At 49.3% G+C, this 13,765-nt stretch overlaps 1 protein-coding gene across 1 annotated transcript in view; it reads right to left on the bottom strand.

Moving 5' to 3' along the window:
• Positions 1–13,765, bottom strand: part of LOC107111272 (cilia- and flagella-associated protein 53-like) — a 39,866-nt gene that overhangs the window by 8,400 nt on the left and 17,701 nt on the right. The window lies entirely within an intron of this gene.

Here is a 13,765-nt window from a genome sequence, read left to right as displayed (position 1 = left end):
GGGCTCTCCTTCTTGGGAGGTTTTCAAACAGAGGCTAAATGGCCACCTGACAGCAATGCGGATTCTGTGAATTTAGGCAGATCATGAGAGGGAGGGCAGGAAGGGTTGCCTCGGTGCTTAGTTCTTGTGGCCCTTTCCTACACGCCCAGGGAAATGCTGAACGCCACTTTGTGGTCAGGAAGGAATTTCTTCTCTAGGCTAGATAGCCCAGGGATCCTGGAGGGGCTTCCCCCCCTTCCTCTGGACATAGAGCAGGGGTCACTGGGAGATACGGGGGAGATAGTTGTGAATTTCCTGCATTGTGCAGGGGGTTGGACTAGGTGACCCTTGGGGGAATCTTCCAGCTCTATGTTTCTATGAAGAAGAAGGAGAAGGAGAAGGAGAAGAAGAAGAAGAGGAGGAGGAGGAGGTGAAGAAGAAGAAGAGATTGGATTTATACCCCGCCCTTCTCTACCCAAGGGTGTCTCAGAGCAGCTTACAAACTCCTTCCCCTTCCCCTCCCCACAGCAGACACCCTGTGAGGTGGGTGGGGCTGAGAGAGCTCTTGATAGAAACTGCTCTTTTTCAAGGGCAGCTCGTGTCAGAACTACGCCTTGCCCAATGTCATCCAGCCAGGTGCAAGTGGAGGAGTGTGGAATCAAACCCGGTTCTCCCAGATTAGAATCCGTGCACTTAACCACGACACCAAACTGGCTCTCAATAGATCAGGAAAGTGTGTGTGAGGGGTGGTGGTAATCCATGTATGCCACCAAGAACTCAAAGATGAGCAGGGTAAAAAAAAAAAAAGAATTAACGGTGCAAACCTGCAAGCTCCATAACATTTACTATTAAATCCACGTTAATGCCTCTTCAGGGTATCTGTTTCTCTCCTGCTGTTTGCCTAATAATGCCTTTGCTCATTCTATTTTAGGGTTGCTTGAATTTCTGTGATCGTTCACCCTCTTGGGAGTCTATTATTAGGAAGTAGCATGCACTGGGTCTCACAATAAGTTGTAAATATACACGGGAGCACCCTGTGGAATCGTTTTAAGGCGCTGGCACAATTCTACATGGGCTTGGTACAAGGATTCCTGGCAACAGTTCCCTACGGTTATTCTCCTTTCTGTAAAGCATCCCTACGAAGCCCTTCGGTCCCACAAAAGCCTTTGCTTGCCTTTCCCTCCATGTCCCTTATAGTCCCGCTGTACACTGCATGGGTCAGGCTGCACCTGGAACACTGTGTGCGGTTCTGGAGGCCTCCCTTCAAAAAGGGGCGACTCTGCATCCAGCAGCTCAAAACCACATTCAAATCCCTCGGGGGCAAGGCCGTACTGACCTCAAAGTCGCCCCTGAAGGGCAATAAATCTATGCAGAAGGTACCATAAGATCCGATGCTCAAAGGAATTGAAAGCAGCATGCAGTGCGGATGGGGAATTTCTGTTCCAAGGTGGGTCTGGTAAAACGGACGGAGGGAAAAATCAATGCAGAATCAGCCAAGGATGTGGACAGAATGGAGCGGGTGCAGAGGAGAGAGACGAGGATGAGGGGTGGGGCTGGAGACCAAGAAGCCCTGTGAGGAAAGGCTGAGGGACCTGGGAATGTTCAGTCTGGAGAAGGGGAGGTTGAAGGGGGGGGGCAGGATTGCTCTCTTGAAGTCTTTGGAGGTGTAACGATTTCATGTTTATTTGTGTGTGTGTCTTTAAAAGTTTGGTTTACATTGCTGTGTGAAAGTCTAGTGTGGTTGAAACAGGCAAGTGGTGTGATTGGTGAGTGACAGAGAGGGGGAGGGGTTTTGGAATGGACGCCGTGTGGATGATTGGAATGTCTATCAGGGGTGACTGTTGGAGATATGACAGTTGATGCAGACAGTGGAAGTTTGTTAAGCAGTTTTGTCCTGAGGTCTCTGTGAGAGAAGTTTTCCTGTGTGGAAAAAGAGTAAAAGTCTCTGTGTTAAGCAGACAATTAAGTTCTGTCTCTGAGGGAAGGAGACTTATCCCTGTGAAGCAGTCTTGTGTGATATAAGAGTTCAGAGTTAAATATTTGTGTGTGAAAGGAGAGACATTCGGTTCTGTGTTATAGGAGTTACAATTAAAAGCTGAGAGTCTAGGAAAAAGTACAGTGAAAAGTGTTACAAGGTTGCTTGAAACCTCCCTGTCAGAAAAGGAGAAGCTTGTGAGAGACACCAAGCATTTGTTCAAATCATTCCCAGTACTGTTTACATTGTTTACCTTCGTATTTATGCTTTCTTTAAATAAATCCTATTTCCTTCAAGTATACCAGCTCAGTAAAGATTCCTTCCTCAGACCACATAGACCTTCATGAAAGCCCAGACCCTCGGTATACCTACCCAGTGAGAAATATTATAGAAAAAGGTTTGGAAAGCCTTAAAATTTTCCTGGTGGCAGCCGGATTACAGAGTAAAACAAACCAGAAAGAACATTTTTAAAGTAAAACTAGACCTCCCCAGAGAAGAGGTCGTCACAGGAGGGCTGTCCCTTAGAGGAGGGCAGGGAGCTGTTCCTGTTGGCAGCAGAGGAGAGGACTGGCAAGAATTGGTTTAAATTAAGGGCTGGAAGGTACCAGCTGGATCTTAGGGAAAACTTTTTGACAGTCAGAGTTGTGCAGCTGTGGAATCAGCTCCCCCTCCCTGGCAGTCTTTCAGCAGCGGCTGGAAAAACACTTGTCAGGGAGGCTCTAGGCTGATCCTGCACTGAGCAGGGGGTTGGACTGGATGGCCTGTTTGGCCCCTTCCAATTCTGTGACTCTATGATTCTACTGGTTATTCTAGCATCCCACCCACCCCTCCAATATAAATTTAACATTTCCATTTTGTTTTTCAGAGACCCATGTGTGGTTCTACTCTGGAGCCACAGGTTATAGACCCCTGGAACAAAGCAACCTTCTTGCAGCTTCTCAAGAGCCAGCATAGTGTAGTGGTTAAAGTGTCGGACTGGGATCTGGGAGAACCGGGTTTGATTCCCCACTCCTTCACTTGCAGCTGCTGGATGACCTTGGGCAAGCCATAGTTCTGTCAGAGCTGTTCTCTCAAGTGAAGGCCGGCTCCAGAGCAAACTGATTTATGCAGTCACCAAACCGCTCGCTCACAACTTTAAGGCCTGTAGCTCACAAAGTAGAATTTTTGCTCACAAGACTCTACAGCTTAGAGGGAACATTGCTCACAGGGTGTCTGTTGTGAGGAGGGGGAGGGAAAGGAGTTTGTAAGCCGCTCTGAGGCACCTTTGGGTAGTAAAGGGTGGGGTATAAATCCAGTCTCTTCTCTTCTCTTCTTCAAAGATATTTTTAATTTCACAATCATCATTTTACTGTGACAAACCAACAATGGAAACTCATTTAAGGGTTGGGTTTTTTTTACCTAAATGAGAGGTAGGGTTGCCAAGTCCAGGTTGGAAAATTCCTGGAGAATTCAGGGGTGGAGCCCGGGAATGGTGGGGTTTGGCCAGAAGGACCTCTTCAGGAGAAGGAGGAGATTGGATTGATACCACCTCCCTTCACTACCCAAAGGAGTCTCAGAGCGGCTCAAGACCTCCTTTCCCTTCCCCTCCCCACAACAGACACCCTGTGATATGGGTGGGGCTGAGAGAACTCTGACTGAGAACTGCTCCTGAGAGAACAGCTCTGAAAGAACTTGTGACTGACCCAAGGTCACACCAGCAGCTGCATGTGGAGGAGTGGGGAATCAAACTCGGTTCTCTTAACCACTACACCAAACGGTCTCTCTGCTAATGCCATAGAGCCCCCGCTCCGAAGCAGCCATTTTCTCCCATCAAACCTATTTCTGCCGGCTGGAGATCAGTTGTGATCCCAGGAGGTCTCCAGCTCCTCCCTGGAGGCTGGCAACGCTAACGAGAAGCAAAGCAGGGCGGGGGGAGGGGGAAAAAACCCTTACTGACGCTTTGGAGAATAAACGCAGTTGTTTTAAGGAACAATTGAAGAAATTAGTCAGTGGGAGTGATCGGTTCTGCTGGAAAGATGCCCCGACCTTGAACAAGGGCAGCCGGAAGGCTCCGATTAGTAGGGGCCAGGAAAGGCTGTAGAAAGGCCAGTAAGGGGACTCTCTTGCTGCCCCAAAGGAGGCCGCCTTACCCCTCTGTGTCTACCAACTCCATGGCCCTGCAGGCTTTAAATTCTTGCAATTCAGGGCCTCCCACCACGCAGCTTTCCGAAAAGCTTTCCATCGCCTCACAAGAGCGAGCGACCTACATAAGACGAGCGTTTCCGTTATATTTCGGGGCAAAACCTGTCAAATAACTTTCACCGCCGCTTCTGCTTCCCCCCCACCCTCCCCGTGGGAAAGGCCATTAAGCATCTGCTGTTGATCTGGGCTTAATTTGAAGACGTGGCCGTTTTAATTGACTCTGCGAATGAGCGGGATGTGCTGAAGAAGCAGGGTGAAGCAACATCAAAGTGAGACTGTTATTGGCATAAAGGATTGCTGTTTGGGGAGAGGGGGGAATAATCGATACCTGCCATAAGCTAAGGGCACGTTCTGTTAAGAACATAAGAACATAAGAGAAGCCAATGTTGGATTAGGCCAACGGCCCATCCAGTCCAACACTCTGTCACACAGTAGCCAGGTACAGCAGGGGGGCCAGGACACTAGGAGCCCTCCCACTGTTACCCCCCCCCCAAGCACCAAGAACACAGAGCATCACTTGCCCCAGACTGAGAGTTCCTATCTATACCTTGTGGCTAATAGCCACTGATGGACTTCTGCTCCACAGTAAAGGTAAAGGTTTCCCTTGCTCGAAAGCCAGTCGAATCCGACTCTAGGGATGCGGTGCTCAACTCCGTTTCCAAGCCGAAGAGCCAGCGCTGTCCGAAGACGTTTCCATGGTCATGTGGCCGGCATGACTAGACGCCGAGGGGCACGGAACGCTGTTACCTTCCCACCTAAGTGGTACCTATTTATCTACTTGCATTTTCTTGCTTTCAAACTGCTAGGTTGGCAGGAGCTGGGGCCAGAGATGGGAGCTCACTCCATCTTGTGGCACTCGGGTCTCGAACTCCTGAACTACCGACCTTCTGGTCTGCAGTTCACCTTATCTAATTCCCTCTTGAAGCTGTCCATGCTTGTAGCCACCACCACCTCCTGTTCAGAGCTCTACTGCAGGATCCTCTTTGAAATGACTGAAAATAGCCCCAGAGCTGGATTCAGCACCCCCTCACCTCTGATCTGGGAACCAGCTAGTAATTAAGGGGCCAGGTTTGGCCCTGGGACCTCTGGTTGCTGACCTATGAATTCCAGCCACAGGATCTTCCCAGCGGAGCACCTGCCTTCTCCCAGATTAGAGTCTGCGCACTTAACCACTACCAGGGGTCATTTCCTGCAGGAGCGCACAGGAGCAGAGCTCTGGCAGTAAAGAGCCCAGGGGGCGGGCACACGCAACAAGCCCCACCCCCTGCTCCCAGCAGCCCTCAGTCAGAGCAAGAAGCAGCAAGGTAAGTTGCAGAGCCACCCCTCTGCCCCAAAACAGTCCAGTGGCACCTTTAAGTGGCACCTTTAAGTGGCACCTTTAAGACCAAGTTTTATTCAGGTACAAGCTCTCCCCTCCACCCCCCCCCAGTACCTAGCAATCCAAAACAGTCCAGCGGAGCCTGAGCGGTGGGTGTCGCCTTCTGACACACTTCCAGTGATGTCAGGGGGTGTGGCATATGCAAATAAGTTATGCTAATGAGTTATGCTAATGAGCTCCTGCACCTCTTTTTCTACGAAATGACCCCTGACCACTACACCAAACTGGCACTGTGCGACCTAGAGTGCTGAACTGGATGGGCCTTTGGCCTGATCCAACATGACTCCTTGTTGGGTATTACAAGTTGAAAACACGCAGTATATCTGGGGTTAAATTTTTGTTTATGTTACTCACAGGAAGTCACATGTTTCTCATGTAACCAATGTTCTTTAGCTGTAGAAAGCCCGGGAATTTTCTCCCTGATCTAGGGATTTGATTGGAACTAAAGTGTCAAGGTGCATGACCATTTTATGGCTTCTCTTCCCGTCTTTGTTTGGTGTTCTGAAGAAGAAGAAGAGCAGCCATAATCTCTCTCTTCTAGTTTTGTCTTTGTAGAGTAAGGATGTAGCTGATTATGCTCTGTTGTTATTTTCATCCCAGTTACCCTTCCCCATGCTAGAATTTAGTAAAAACTTTATACTTTAATCACACATGGACTCTCAGTCTGAATTATTTTACTCTGGCTCTGCTGGACCATCTTATCTCTGCTAAATACCATTTTTTTAAATATCTCACTATCACCCAACACTCCTCTTATATTAGTAAGTACTTTGTCAGATGCATCTGACGAAATAAACGGGCTCTCATCTACAAAAGCATAGGATGGAATTAAAACTTGCTATTTTTAAGGGGCCGCAAGACTCCTGTTACGTTTTGGCTGCAAAAGACTAATCCGGCCCCCTCTCCAGTTTGGTGCAGCAGTTAAGAGAGGCAGGACTCTAATCTGGAGAACTGGATTCAGTTCCTCCCAGCTTTCCTCCAAGAAGCTCTAGACAGTAGTCCCCCCATTTAATATTCAAAATCCTGTTTGGATTAGTTAGATGGAAAGAGAGTAACTGCCCAAGTAGGGTTTCCTGGTCCCCCCCCCCCAGGCACCGGTGGGGTGAATTGGGCTGCTGGCTCCAGGTTGAGGAATTCCTGGAGATTTGGGGATGGAGCCTGAGGAGAACAGGGACCTCAGTGGGCTAAAATGCCATAGAGTCCACCCTCCAAAGCATCCATTTTCTCCAGGGGAACTGATCTCTGAAGTCTGGAGATGAGCTGCAATTCTGGGGGGGGGGGGATCCCTAATTCCCACCTGGAGGCTGGCATCCCTACGCTCAAGGTAACCCAGCAGGCTTCATAGCAGAGAAGAGATTGGAACCTGGGTCTTGTCTAACAATCCAACCAGTATAGGGGCAATGGCTTGAGAGCCAGTTTGGTGTGAGAGCCGGTTTGGTGTAGTGGGTAGGAGTGTGGACTCTAGTCTGGGAGAACCGGGTTTGATTCCCCCACTCCTCCACATGCAGCTGTTGGTGTGATCTTGGGCCAGTCACAAGTTCTCTCAGAGCTGTTCTCTCGAGGGCAGTCCTCGAAAGAGCTCTCTCAGCCCCACCTACCGCACAGGGTGTCTGTTGTGGGGAGGGGAAGGGAAAGGAGACTGTAAGCCGCTCGGAGACTCCGAGTGAAGGGCGGGGTATAAATTCCATGTCCTCCTCCTCCTTGTCTTCTTCTTCGTCTTCTCTTCAGTGGCAGGGCATCTGCTTGCCAGGCAGAAGGCCCCGGGTTCAATCCCCGGCATCTCCATTGAAAGGATTTGATAGTAGGTGATGGGAAAGACCTCTGCCTGAGAGCCGCTGCCAGTCTGAGTAGGCAATATTGACCTCGATGGACTAGTGGTCTGATTCCATAGAGGGCAACTTCATGGGTTTACTACACTACACTGGCTTCAGTGTTATTTAGGCACCTTTTTTTCCCCTGGCAACAATAAGTTGCTTTGTCAGACAACCTCTTTAATTCATTGGTACGCCACCTTTCTCTCCAATAGGGACCCAATGCAGCTTACATTTTAACCTCACAACAACCTCTGAGGTAGGTTAGGCTAAGAACGTGTGACTAGCTCAAGGGCTTCCAGCAAGCTTCCATGGCAGAATGGGGATTCGAACCCAGGGTCTCCCAGGTCATAGGGTGATTCTGCAACTAGCGTTTGCTCTGTATTTTCTCAACTGGGAGGAAAAGGTGCAGCTCAAAACCACATTCAAATACCTCGGGGCAGCATTCAAATACCTTGGGGTCCTCAATGCCATAAATCTATGCAGAAGGTACCATAAAACCCAACGATCAAAGAAAGTGAAAGCAGCACTGCAGAAGGGAATTGCTGTTCCAACGTGGGTTTCGTAAAACAAGGGAGGGGAAAGTGAATGCCGAATCGCCCACTGTCTGACGCTCTTAACTTCTATACCACACTGACATCATTTTCACTTCTATAGGAGATGTTCAGAGACGGTTTGCCATTGCCTGCCTCTGCCAGTTTGGTGTAGTGGTTAAGTGCACGGACTCTAATCTGGGAGAACTGGGTTTGATTCCCCACTCCTCCACTTGCACCTGGCTGGATGACCTTGGGCAAGCCGTAGTTCTGATAACAGCTGTCCTTGAAAAAGAGCAGATTCTGTCAGAGCTCTCTCAGCCCCGCCTACCTCACAGGGTGTCTGTTGTGGGGAGGGGAAGGGAAAGGAATTTGTAAGCCGCTCTGAGACACCTTTCGGTAGTGAAGGGCAGGGTATAAATCCAACCTCCTCCTCCTCCTCCTCTTCTTCTTCTTCTGCAAAGGGTTCAAACTCCTGTTAAGGGAAAGCTGACTAAGGCTAAGCTATCCAGGGCACTGCGCTGCTTGTCAAACAATATGAGTGACGAAGAGCTCAAAGAAGCGAGGCAAGAGTTAAAATCAAAACATTGGCCAGCCTGGTGATTTTCGTACAAAACAACTCTGCATTTGCTCTATCCTATCCAAATAATTCCTCCAAAGCAGCTTTTACAGCATCCAATAAACATCTGCTCCCCCAGGCGGCTCTTCAACAACTGTGCTTTGCTGTCCTAAGCGTCTCTCCTGCGGGCAAGTCTCCAGCTTTAGTTTTCTTTCCAAAGGTCGTGAGCCAAATTCGTGCCCCTCGCGAACATTTGCCCGCTTTTATAAGACTAAGGCAGAACCGCGGGGACCACGGCCTTCTCTGCGAGAAGTGACATGACAAATGTTACGCTGGAAAGTGAGAGGAGGGTGTTCCCGGGGCGCCTCGTTTAGTGGCATTCTAATTATCTTTAATATAAAAAAAAGAAGTGCCCCCTGCGGCTGAAACGGGGGTGGTGGTTAATGAACAAAACTTTCGGTGGGAGTCTCCGGCCAAAAACCGCGAATAGATTCCCACCTACAGTTGAGCCTTTTTTTTTCTAGCAAGGATGAAAGCGCTCCCGTCAGCGATCTGGAGAGGCTGCTATATGAAAATCACATTTCAGGACAGCTATTGCAGATGTGGATGGATCACACAATTTCGTATTGCCCGTGGTATGGCCTACGTAGAACGAAATGGTTGGATCCAATCCTGAGGAAGTAGAACCTTAGAACACAAGAGAAGCTATATTGGATCAGGCCAATGGGCCCAGCCAGTCCAACACTCTGGGTGCATTCAGACGGGGGCTTTCTGCCGGCATAAACACGATCAAACTTACCTCCATTTTGCGGTTCCCATCGTTGTACGCCCGGTCACACGCTGCGGGCGTCGGCAAGTTTTTTTTAACAAAAAAAACCCCACAGCTTTTGCATGCGCATAGGCAGCCATTCACAGAATGGCGATCTTTGCGCATGCTCAACCCCCCCCCCATTACATTTAAACTTTAAAGGTAAGGACTTACCTTTAAAGTTTAAAGCCCAACCTGGCCTCCCTTAAGTCCCGGACTCCTCCGGGAAGTTAAACTAAGGGCTTTTTTTCTTTAGCAAACGCTCAGGGTGAAGCTTCACCCGAGCACATATCGCCTAGTTTTTTTTTAAAAAATGGCGGGGGAAAGCCGGAAGCCTCAGGCTTCCGACGGAAATGGCTGTGGAACGGTGGAGACCGATCAGACGCCGGGGTACACCGTTTACAACTGTTGCACTCAGGATACCACCACTTGGGACCTGGTGGCAGAGTGCAACGGTGTAAAGGGCTTTACACCGGTTAGGGACAGGAGGCAGATGTGCCCCGTCTGAACGCCAGTGAGTACAACGGTTGGAACCGGCACCCTAACCGATATAAAGCCCCCATCTGAACGCGCCCTCTGTGTCACACAGTGGCCAAAACCCAGGTGCCTGTTGACTGAGCTAAGATTGTACCATTTTAAATAAAGGATTATATTAGCCATGGCAAAAATCTTCTGGGTGGTAATTACATCGAAGGAAAGATGCATTTTTTTTATGATGGAGTTAAGAGTTTTTAAAGGGCTAATTCTAAATTTTGAGATAAAGTTGGCTCTAATGTATATAGAAATATATAGCAAGCCAGTTTGGCATAGTGGTTAAGAGTGTATTTATTATTTATTATATTTATTTCATTCCATTTCTATCCCGCCCTCCCCACACGCGGGCTCAGGGCGGCTTACAGGGCACAAAGTGCTATAAAACAGATGCATTAAAACAACAGAAGCTAAAAATATTAACATCTCACGGTTACATGAAGGACTAGATTGTACATTCTCCATTACATGTCATGAGGAGGTCAAAAGTCAAAATCAGAAGGGAGACGGCATGAGCCATGATGTTCCATTTCCAATCGCCCATCCTCGACGGTCCTGCTCCACATATATGCGGTGGTGGTAGTGGCGGCGGCGGCGGCCCCTACTCAAAAGCCTGGCGGAAGAGCTCCGTCTTACAGGCTCTGCAGAACTGTAAAAGGTCCCGCAGAGCCCTGATCTCCTCCGGGAGCTCATTCCACCAGATAGGGGCCGCCACCGAAAAGGACCTGGCCCTCGTGGTAGCTAGCCTGGTGTGGACTCTAATCTGGAAGAACCGGGCTTGATTCCCCCACTCCTCCACAGGCAGCTGCTGGAGTGACCTTGGGTCAGTCACAAGTCCTTTCAGAGCTGTTCTCTCAAGGACAGTTCTAGAGAGAGCTCTCTCAGCCCCGCCTACGTCACAGGGTGCCTGTTGTGGAAAGGGGAAGGGAAAGGAGATTGTAAACCACTCTGAGACTCCTTCGGGTAGTGAAGGGTGGGGTATAAATCCAATCTCCTCCTCCTTCTGCTGCTGCTGCTACGGCTGCTGTTACTGCTGCTGCTACTACTAGTAATAGTAGTAATAGTAGTAGTAGTAATAGTAATAATATTAGTAGTAGTAGTAATATATAAAACCCAGCAGAAATTACTGACAACTCCTCCAACCCAATACATTGGTTTAGTTCCAGGATAGCTGTGCACTATACGGAAACACAGTCCTGGAATTCCAAATGTTCACTGGCTTAATTGATGAGACTGATCCACTAGCATTTGACTGGCGGACCCATACAAGGTAGGCCACATGAGTGCGAGCATGAGTTTAACTATTCTCTTCAGAGAGAGCCAGTTTGGTGTAGTGGTTGAGTGCGCGGAGTCTAATCTGGGAGAACCGGGTTTGATTCCCCACTCCTCCACGTGCACCTGGCTGGATGACCTTGGGCAAGCCCTAGTTCTGATAACAGCTGTCCTGGAAGAAGGGCAGTTTCTGTCAGAGCTCCCTCAGCCCCACCTACCTCACAGGGTGTCTGTGGTGGGGAGGGGAAGGGAAAGGAGTTTGTAAGCCACTCTGAGACACCTTTGGGTAGTGAAAGGTGGGGTATAAATGCCATCTCTTCTTCTTCTTCTTCCACGTAGCAACCCTGGACTTCCCTGGCGGTCTCCCATCCAAATGTTAACCGGAGTCGACCCTGCTTAGTTTCTGAGATCTGATGAATTTGGGCTAGCCTGGTCCATTTAGGCTAGACTAGCAGGGGTGGGGGGGAAAGAGAGGTACCAGAGGGACACTTGTCCCTTCTCCTGCCAGGGCTGACAGCAACTCTTTGGGTGGGAACATTTATATCAGAGAAGGAGAACACACACACACACACAAAGCGATAAACCTCCCCCTCCCGGCACTGCGGCCTTATTCAAAACGGCAGAGACGCACAGTAGTGCCTCCGACTCCTTGATCATCTCGGTTTGCTGCTTCCTACCTTTTCCCCCCAACAATATCCTTTTTGAGATAAGGCACACGGGCTTCCAAATGCCAAGGCGCCGTAGGTGAAAAGGCAAATGATCAAATCAATTAAGACACGTTCAGTGGCTGGCCAGTCCTGCATAGTTCCTGACCCAGAAAGTTTACAGTGATGTCTCCCAAACAGGGATGCCAACTCCAGCTTGGGAAATTCCTGGAGATCAGGGGGGGAGAGCCTGAGGAGGGCATGATTTGGGGGACAGAGAAACCTCAGTGGGGTAGGATGCCATACAGTCAGCCTCCAAAGTAGCCAGTCTCCAGGCAAACTGATCTCTGTTGTCTGGGGATCAGCTGTAATACTGGGAGATCTCCAGGCCCTACCTGAAGAGTGGCAACCCTACTCCCAACCAGTGTTCCCTCTAAGCTGAGTTGGTGTGAGCTAGCTCACAGTTTTTTAGCCTCTGGCCCACAGATTTTTGTCTTAGCTCAGTAAGGGATGGCTCCAGAGCAAACTAATTTATGCAGTCAGCAAATCACCTGCTCCCAACTTTACTGACGGTAACTCACAAAGTAGAATTTTTGCTCTCAGGACTCCACAGCTTAGAGGGAGCATGGCTCCCAACCAGTGTTCCCTCTAAGGTGGCACAGTGGGTATATCCCACTGTTTTAACATCTGAACTGTGTTAGTTTGAGCCCCGTGCTGGTGTGAGCAGCCAGCCTGTTGTCCCCAGCTCATCGTCCACCCAGCGATTCGAAAGCTTCGGCGAGTAGATAAAATGGGAACCACTCCTTGTGGGAGGGCGTTAGCTGACGGTCGACGTCCTGGTCAAGGCTTGTAAAGGCGAAACAGCTTCCCGGCTACGAAAAGAACGCCTGCAATGGATGTTCCGGCCAGGCGGTGGCAGTGTGGCGATTGACATACGGGTCCTGAGGCCTGGCCAGCAAGCAGCCGTGCGGGAAAATGACGGAGCCAGCCAAGAAGACATCTACACCAGGCAGTGACGGCGCGTGCAATTAAAGTGAATATATGTTGTCTTCCCTATTCCCTACGAACATTATTAGTCCCTTGTCTATATATGGAGTAACTGTACATCGCTTTGAGTCACACTTTTCTGTCTCAGCTCAGGAAGGATGGGGCTCCAGAGCAAACTAATTTATGCAGCAGCCAAATCGCTCGCTCAAAACTGTAATGCCAGGAGCTCACAAAGTATAATTTTTGCTCACAAGACTCCACAGCTTAGAGGGAGCATTGCTCCCAACCCCATTCCAGGACTTTTAAGGTGCCCGAAATCCACCACCCGAGGAAGATGCCTCTCCTCGTGGGGCCTCCTCAGCTTGTGACTGTTGGATCCCCAAGCATCGAGAATAAATCCACGTTTTCAAGAAAAGCAAAATTTATTTCAAAGCGTTGGAAAGACACTCAAACACGTTCTTTGTTAGAACTGGGGATACACAGGTAGGGCAAGCATAATAAAGGAAATTCAAACAGACACAGATCCAATGAATAACATTCCCGCTGGCGGGCTAAAGAAACGGTTGCGCGCCCAGTCCATGAGAACCAGGCAGAACATCAGACAAAACACAGGTGCAGTTCCCAAGCGATAATCAGTGGCAAGCATTACAGCATCCTCTCCTCCACAAACCCTCCAGTAGATTATCTTAGGCATTCCAGCATAGAAGCAGAATAACAAGCCGGGTGCAACAGGGGAAGGATATGTACACAGAGGTCATAGAAACATAATGGCAGCTTGCTGACATACTGCCCCCCAAAAAATACATCTTAAAACACACCTCCCAGGTCAGGCGGGAGATCTCCCGGGCTGGGCGGGAGACCTCCCGGTTTGTCCGGGAACTTCCTGTGGAACCTACGAATCAAGTAAGGGGCCCGAATATCCCCTTCTTCCACCCATTCACGGTGCTGGGGACCGAAATCCACCCATTCAATAAGGTACCAGAGTTTACCACGTTTCAATTTACAATCAAGGATGTCAGCGATTTCAAAATGTTCACCACCTTCCAGAATGACTGGTAGAGGAGGAGTAATTGATGGTCTCCAGGGAGAAGGACCAGGATCTTTCTT

This window comes from Gekko japonicus, unplaced genomic scaffold, assembly GCF_001447785.1.
Source record: "Gekko japonicus isolate JY-2015 unplaced genomic scaffold, Gekko_japonicus_V1.1 scaffold2480, whole genome shotgun sequence".
NCBI lineage: Eukaryota > Metazoa > Chordata > Lepidosauria > Squamata > Gekkonidae > Gekko > Gekko japonicus.
Note: the sequence above shows the minus strand (reverse complement) of the source record. Positions and strands in the feature narration are given on the sequence as shown.